Here is a 9337-nt window from a genome sequence, read left to right on the forward strand (position 1 = left end):
ATTTGCTCTGGTTTGTTAATTGCTTAACCACCAAAAGACTTTTGTAAACCATGTAGCTTGTCACATGAACATCATTGCATTATATAGCAACAATGCCATAAAAGCTGAAGGTCTTCCGAAAAGGTTTAATTATTTTTAGAAAGTGAAAAGGCCAAGTGATGTGCTGTTGGTCCACTGTTTTAATTCCTAGGGGCATTTCTGGAGCTTCTAAAGTGTTGGTTTTATTTTTATAACAGCTTTGGTAATTTTTGCAGTATTGTGAACATTTTAGTTTTTAGCGTTTGAAAACTTTTGTTGTTTGTTTTTATTTTAAATTTTAATTTGGATCGGTTTTGAACTAAAACGATATTAGCACAGAAACCGGGGTGACGTGGCATCGCTAACGTGGGATTACTGTAGCCTGATTATCCGGTCGTCACAATTCTCCTCCACTACAAGAAATCTCGTCCCGAGATTTAAGCGATAGTGAAAGCGGGGAAGGTTTGGTAACGAATCTAGAGAGTCTTCTCATCCTGGCGTGCTCTTCTCGAAGAGGTTGATCCATTACGTTGAAGTCTTTATTTCTCTGCTCCAGGTCATCATGATCAATTCGTCATCCTTTCTTCGGGATCTCCATCGTCCTAAGAACGCGATCAAGGGGAAAAACTCCGGAAGAACGCGTCTCCACAAAGCTGGGCATCTGATGGTGAACTCAATGGGAAATACACAAGGTACCCCATGAGTTGTATTTCAGTAAATTCGTTGAGTGCAATATACGATGGTACCAAAGTTTCAAACGGGTAGGCAATCATTCGATGACTAGATAGAAGCTGGAATGGGGGCTTGAACCACAAGAATAACATGGTGTTTGATTCCAGGATGAACAATGGTATAGCATTCAGCTCGTGAATCACATACGAAGGCAGGTGCAAAGGATACATTAGAATCCGGGTTATAAAGAAGAGTCAGGTTTTGATCCTGTGGAACTGTGGGTTATGGGCCCACCATGTGGGGTAAAATCAGGAAGGGTGCCAACATTTGCACGGTCATGATAGCAAGGCAGGTCAGAGGATAGCCTGTCAGTTATGTTGGCAACAACGCTGGTACCAAGGGCAAGGGACGAAGAGAACCACTTTCCTGCTCGTTAAGACAAGGCGGACCAATAGGCAAAGTTCTCGTCCATCGGCAGCTACCGGAATGTCATCAACAATAGTATCAAGGTCTTTCTGACAGAGTTGTACACCGAGGTGCTTAAAAAGCAGTGACTTATTACTGCTTAGATCATATGGATCACAAGGGAGGTTAAACCAAACAATGGAAAGGAAAATATGATTATCAGATTAAACATAACAATGGAAAGGAAAATGTGTTAAAACACATATTTCGGGGTATTTCCTTCCCAAGGACAAATAGAGCATGATATCCATGACAGGATAGAAATTGGAAAACCATTTATGTAAGGGGAGAGGAATTTCATGACATTACCCATACAATGGTGTTTGGATAATTGGTAAAGAGACATTTAGCATTGGGCTTTAAATGTTCTTGTTGAAAATTGGAGTATCACAGACATGCTTCGAGATAGCATTGACATGGTCTTCAAGCAAAGGTCGGGCTTGGATATACAAGGGATTCATCATCATTAACCCAAAGAGAGGATGAGGGGGCTGGCTGATGGAATCAGCGGCAATTTGTCGAGATTAACAAAGATGGATTTCCACAATTATGTGAACAAGGAGATAACATTTGTCAAATCAAATGGTATAAGGATGTATGCTCGAGGAAAACATACACATTTAAACATTGGTTGAAAGGTGCACCCGAATATGGGCTGGGTTGCACGACCAACATCGGAATGGCGATTCAATAATCAACAATCTAAGAATGAACGGCCGACCATTAACTTCAAATCAAGAGGGTTGCTAGAAGGGCAGAATCCAAACAGCACCGTTGACCTGTTGGTATCCCGGTTGGAATCAACATGAGGACCAAGAAAGAATGGTGATGGTGAGAAGTATCACTATACCAAGAATTCTTAAGAGGTGGAGTAATCCTCACGACATTCTTGACATAAAAGATGGTAACACTCCAAGGTAAAGAAGAATAAATGCTGGATAGCAAGGAACTCAAGGTATAACACAAAACACGAACAAGTAGTTAATTTGTTGGGTTGTTAACTTTTAATTGGGATTGAGTTGGAGGAACCTTTTCAATATCTATCAACCAACTTTGTAGTTAAATAAAATATATTCTTTTGCAGTAGGGGAAAATTGGCTTTACGCAAAAACAATAACCATAGAGCTTTTCCACCAACCATATATGCATGTAGTGATAGCTATTATTCATCATTATCCTATGGTGTGAATTTGCCAGTACATTCAATGTACTGATCCTTTGTGGCTGCAACATGTCATGTTGCAGGAATCTTACGACGAGTAAGTGATACGTTAGGGTTACGATTTCTACACTCAACTTTGCCGTTGGTGTTGATGGGAATCCACAACCTTGTTGTTACTTTTGCTATTTGGATTGAGGTAATAGTATTTGCGTTACTTTATACATGTGATTTACCTCTGTTATAAATCCTCGAGTACTATGTGTCAGCATACCGATCTAGGGATGACACTTAAGCACAGAGACTTGACCGTCGGAGGTCGGGTCGCTACAAACTGAGGCTCCTTCCTCCCATGAGGGAGTAGAAGACGAGGACAAGGAGGAGGAGGAGGAAGAAGAGAACCCTCCTCTCAAAGGGAAAAAGAGGGCGGCCTCCGTAGATCCGGAGGAGGGGTCGTCCAAGAGGGGAAAGATACCCCTCTCGGATGATTCAGATTCAGGCACGGAAGCTGTCCCCAAGCACCACCCTCGAGCCAAGCCCCTTGCCAAATCGTAAGTACCTTAAGATGCCTTACTGATAAACCAAAAGTATAGGGGATCGCAACAGTTTTCGAGGGTAGAGTATTCAACCCAAATTTATTGATTCAACACAAGGGGAGCCAAATGATATTCTGAAGTATTAGCAGTTGAGTTGTCAATTCAACCACACCTATATAACTTAATATCTGCAGCAAAGTATTTAGTAGCAAAGTAGTATGGAAGTAACGATAACAGTGGCAAAAGTAACAGTAGCAGTTTTGTAGTAATTGTAACAATGGCAACGACAAAGTAACTAAGCAAAGAGCAATATGTGAAAAGCTCGTAGGCATTGGATCAGTGATGGATAATTATGTCGGATGCGATTCCTCATGTAATAGTTATAATATAGGGTGACATAGAAATAGCTCCAGTTCATCAATGTAATGTAGGCATGAATTCCGAATATAGTCATACGTGCTTATGGAAAAGAACTTGCATGACATCTTTTGTCCTACCCTACCGTGGCAGCGGGGTCCTATTGGAAACTAAGGGATATTAAGGCCTCCTTTTAATAGAGTACAGAACCAAAGCATTAACACTTAGTGAATACATGAACTCCTCAAACTACGGTCATCACCGGTAAGTATCCTGATTATTGTCACTTCGGGGTTAACGGATCATAACACATAATAGGTGACTATAGACTTGCAATATAGGATCAAGAACTCACATATATTCATGAAAACATAACAGGTTCAGATCTGAAATCATGGCACTCGGGCCCTAGTGACAAGCATTAAGCATAGCAAAGTCATAGCAACATCAATCTCAGGACATAGTGGATACTAGGGATCAAACCCTAAAAAACTAACTTAATTACATGGTAAATATCATCCAACCCATCACCGTCCAGCAAGCCTATGATGGAATTACTCACGCACGACGGTGAGCATCATGAAATTGGTGATGGAGGGAGGTTGATGATGACGGTGGCGACAGATTCCCCTCTCCGGAGCCCCGAACGGACTCCAGACCAGCCCTCCCGAGAGAGTTTAGGGCTTGGCAGCGGCTCCGTATCGTAAAACACGATGAATCCTTCTCTCCTATTTTTTCCCCGAACGTGAATATATGGAGTTGGAGTTGAGGTCGGTGGAGCTTCAGGGGGCCCACGAGGCAAGGGGGCACGCCCTAGGGGGGCGCGCCCCCACCCTCGTGGACAGGGTGTGGGCCCTTGACATTGATTATTTCGCCAATATTTTTTATTAATTCCAAAAATTTGCTCCGTGGATTTTCAGGTCATTCCGAGAACTTTTATTTCTGCACAAAAATAACACCATGGAAGTTCTGCTGAAAACAGCATCAGTCCGGGTTAGTTCCATTCAAATCATGCAAGTTAGAGTCCAAAACAAGGGCAAAAGTGTTTGGAAAAGTAGATACGACGGAGACGTATCAACTCCCCCAAACCTTTGCTTGTCCTCAAGCAATTCAGTTGAAAAACTGAAAGTGATAAAGAAAAACTTTTACAAACTCTGTGTGCTCTTGTTGTTGCAAATATGTAAAGCCAGCATTCAAGTTTTCAGCAAAGATTATGAACTAACCATATTCACAATAACAATTAGGTCTCATGTTTACTCAAATCAATGGCATAATCAACTAGCGAGCAATAATAATAAATCTCGGATGACAACACTTTCTCAAAACAATCATAATATGATATAACAAGATGGTATCTCGCTAGCCCTTTCTGAGACCGCAAAACATAAATGCAGAGTACCTCTGAAGATCAAGGACTGACTAAACATTTTAATTCATGGTAAAAGAGATCCAGTCATAGTCATACCCAATATAAATTAGTAGTAATGCATGCGAATGACAGCGGTGCTCTCCAGCGGGTGCTTTTTAATAAGAAGATGTTGACTCAGCATAAAAGTAAATAGATAGGCCCTTCGCAGAGGGAAGCAGGGATTTGCAGAGGTGCCAGCGCTCGATTTTGAAATAGAGATAAATAATGTTTTGAGCGGCATACTTTCATTGTCAACATAACAACTGAGAGATCTCGATATCTTCCATGCTACACACATTATAGGCGGTACCCAAACAGAATGGTAAAGTTTATACTCCCCCACCGCCAATAATCATCAGTCCATGGCTTGCCCAAAACAACGGGTGCCTCCAACTAACAACAATCCCAGGGGAGTTTTGTTTGCAATTATTTTGATTTGATTTGAGCATGGGACTGGGCATCCCGATGACCAGCCATTTGTTGGGGAACGTAGTAATTTCAAAAAAAATCCTACGCACACGCAAGATCACGGTGATGCATAGCAACGAGAGGGGAGAGTGTGTCCACGTACCCTCGTAGACTGAAAGCGGAAGCGTTAGAACAACGCGGTTGATGTAGTCGTACGTCTTCACGGCCCGACCGATCAAGCACCGAAACTACGGCACCTCCGAGTTCTAGCACACGTTCAGCTCGATGACGTCCCTCGAACTCCAATCCAGCCGAGTGTCGAGGGAGAGTTCCATCAGCACGACGGCGTGGTGTCGATCTTGATGTACTACCGACGCAGGGCTTCGCCTAAGCACTGCTATGATATTATCGAGGTGGATTATGGTGGAGGGCGGCACCGCACACGGCTAAGAGATCCAAGGGATCAATTGTTGTTATCCTAGAGGTGCCCCCCTGCCCCCGTATATAAAGGAGCAAGGGGGGAGGGGGTGGCCGGCCTAGGAGGGAGCGCGCCAAGGGGAGTCCTACTCCCACCGGGAGTAGGACTCCCTCCTTCCTTGTTGGTGTAGGAGAAGGGAAAGAGGGGGAGAGGAAGAAGGATAAGGGGGCTGCGCCCCTTGTCCAATTTGGACCAGAGGGGGGGCGCAGGCCTCCTTCCTTTTGGCGTCTCTCCTCTATTCCCATATGGCCCAATAAGGCCCATATACTCCCCGGCGAATTCGCGTAACTCTCCGGTACTCCGAAAAATACCCGAATCACCCGGAACCTTTCCGAACTCCGAATATAGTTGTCCAATATATCAATCTTTACGTCTCGACCATTTCGAGACTCCTCGTCATGTCCCCGATCTCATTCGGGACTCCGAACTCCTTCGGTACATCAAAACTCATAAACTCATAATAAAACTGTCATCGAAACCTTAAGCGTGCGGACCCTCCGGGTTCGAGAACAATGTAGACATGACCGAAACATGTTTCCGGTCAATAACCAATAGCGTAACCTGGATGCTCATATTGGCTCCCACATATTCTATGAAGATCTTTATCGCTCAAACCGCATAACAACATATGTTGTTCCCGTTGTCATCGGTATGTTACTTGCCCGAGATTCGATCGTCGGTATCCAATACCTAGTTCAATTTCGTTACCGGCAAGTCTCTTTACTCGTTACGTAATGCATCATTCCGTAACTAACTCATTAGCTACATTGCTTGCAAGGCTTATAGTGATGTGCATTACCGAGAGGGCCCAGAGATACCTCTCCGACAATCGGAGTGAAAAATCCTAATCTCGAAATACGCCAACCCAACATGTACCTTCGGAGACACCTATAGAGCTCCTTTATAATCACCCAGTTACGTTGTGACGTTTGGTAGCACACAAAGTGTTCCTCCGGTAAACGGGAGTTGCATAATCTCATAGTCATATGAACATGTATAAGTCATGAAGAAAGCAATAGCAACATACTAAACGATCAAGTGCTAAGCTAATGGAATGGGTCAAGTCAATCACATCATTCTTCTAATGATGTGATCCCGTTAATCAAATGACAACTCATGTCTATGGTTAGGAAACTTAACCATCTTTGATTAACGAGCTAGTCAAGTAGAGGCATACTAGTGACACTATGTTTGTCTATGTATTCACACATGTATTATGTTTCCGGTTAATAAAATTCTAGCATGAATAATTAACATTTATCATGAAATAAGGAAATAAATAATAACTTTATTATTGCCTCTAGGGCATAATTCCTTCAGTCTCCCACTTGCACTAGAGTCAATAATCTAGTTCACATCGCCATGTGATTTAACACCAATATTCACATCTGTATGTGATTAATACCCACAGTTCACATCGTCATGTGATCAACACCCAAAGGGTTTACTAGAGTTAATAATCTAGTTCACATAGTTATGTGATTAACACCCAAAGAGTACTAAGGTATGATCATGTTTTGCTTGTGAGAGAAGTTTAGTCAACGGGTCTGTCATATTCAGAGCCGTATGTATTTTGCAAATATTCTATGTCCACAATGCTCTGCACAGAGCTACTCTAGCTAATTGCTCCCACTTTCAATATGTATCCAGATTGAGACTTAGAGTCATCTGGATTGGTGTAAAAGCTTGCATTGTTGTAACTTTTTACGACGGGCTCTATTATCACCTCCATAATCGAGAAACATATCCTTAGTCCTCACTAAGGATATTCTTGACCGTTGTCCAGTGATCTACTCTTAGATCAAAATTGTATTCCTTTGTCAAACTCAGAGCAAGGTATACAATAGGTCTGGTTCACAACATAGCATACTTTATAGAACCTATGACTAAGGCATAGGGAATGACTTTTCATTCTATTTCTATTTTCTGCCATGGTCGGGTCTTGAGTCTTACTCAACTTCACACCTTTGCATCACAGGCAAGAACTCCTTCTTTGACTGTTCCATTTTGAACTATTTCAAAAAAATTATCAAGGTATGTACTCATTGGAAAATCTTATCAAGCGTCTTGATCTATCTATATAGATCTTGATGCTCAATGTGTAAGCAGCTTCATCGAGGTCTTTTGAAAAACTACTTTCAAACACTCCTTTATGCTTTCCAGAAAATTCTACATCATTTCCAATTAATAATATGTCATTCACATATACTTATCAGAAAGGCTGTAGTGCTCCCACTCACTTTCTTGTAAATACAGGCCTTTCCAAAAGTCTGTATAAAACCATATTCTTTGATCAACTCATCAAAGCGTATATTCCAACTCCGAGATGCTTGCACCAGTCCATTGATGGATCGCTGGAGCTTGCACATTTAGTTAGCACCTTTCGGATCGACAAAACCTTCTGGTTGCATCATATACAACTCTTCTTCCAGAAATCCATTCAGGAACACAGTTTTGATATCCATTTGCCAGATTTCATAAAATGTGGCAATTGCTAACATGATTCAGACAGAATTTTAAGCATCGATACGAGTGAGAAAATCTCATTGTATTCAACACCTTGAACTTTGTCAAAAAACCTTTTTCGACAAGTCTAGCTTTGTAGATAGTAACACTACTATCGGCGTCCGTCTTCCTCTTGAAGATCCATTTATTTTCTATGGCTTGCCGATCATCGGGCAAGTCAATCAAAGTCCACACTTTGTTCTCATACATGAATCCCATCTCAGATTTCATGGCCTTAAGCCATTTCACGGAATCTGGGCTCATCATCGCTTCCTCATAGTTCGTAGGTTCATCATGGTCTAGTAACATGACTTCCAGAACATGATTACCGTACCACTCTAGTGGGGATCTTACTCTGGAAGACCTATGAGGTTTGGTAGCAACTTGATCTGAAGTTTCATGATCATCATCATTAACTTCCTCACTAATTGGTGTAGGAATCACTAGAACTGATTTCTGTGATGAACTACTTTCCAATAAGGGAGAAGGTACAATTACCTCATCAAGTTCTACTTTCCTCCCACTCACTTCTTCGAGAGAAACTCCTTCTCTAGAAAGGATCCATTTTAGCAATGAATGTTTTGCCTTCGGATCTGTGATAGAAGGTGTACCCAACAGTTTCCTTTGGGTATTCTATGAAGACGCACTTCTCCGATTTGGGTTCGAGCTTATCAAGTTGAAAACATTTTTCATATAAGCATCGCAACTCCAAACTTTAAGAAATGACAACTTTGGTTTCTTGCCAAACCACAGTTCATAAGCCGTCATCTCAACGGATTTCGATGGTGCCCTATTTAAAGTGAATGCAACTGTCTCTAATGCATAACCCCAAAACGATAGTGGTAAACCGATAAGACACATCATAGGTCGCACAATATCCAATAAAGTGCGGTTACGATGTTCGGGCACATCGTTACGCTGTGGTGTTCCAGGTGGCATGAGTTTGTGAAACTATTCCACATTATTTTAACTGAAGGCCAAACTCGTAACTCAAATGTTCATCTCAACGATCAGATCGCAGAAACTTTATTTTCTTGTTACGATGATTTTCCACTTCACTCTAAAATCCTTTGAACCTTTCAACTATTTCAGACTTATGTTTCATCAAGTAGATATACCCATATCTGCTCAAATCATCTGTGAAGGTCAGAAAATAACGATACTTGCCATGAGCCTTAATACTCATTGGATCGCATACATAGGTATGTATTATTTCCAATAAGTCAGTAGATCGTTCCATTGTTCCGGAGAACGGAGTTTTAGTCATCTTGCCCAAAAGGCACGGTTCGCAAACATTAAATGATTCATAACCAAGTGATTCCGAAAAATCC

The sequence above is a fragment of the Triticum dicoccoides genome, chromosome 5B (genome assembly GCF_002162155.2).
Source record: "Triticum dicoccoides isolate Atlit2015 ecotype Zavitan chromosome 5B, WEW_v2.0, whole genome shotgun sequence".
NCBI lineage: Eukaryota > Viridiplantae > Streptophyta > Magnoliopsida > Poales > Poaceae > Triticum > Triticum dicoccoides.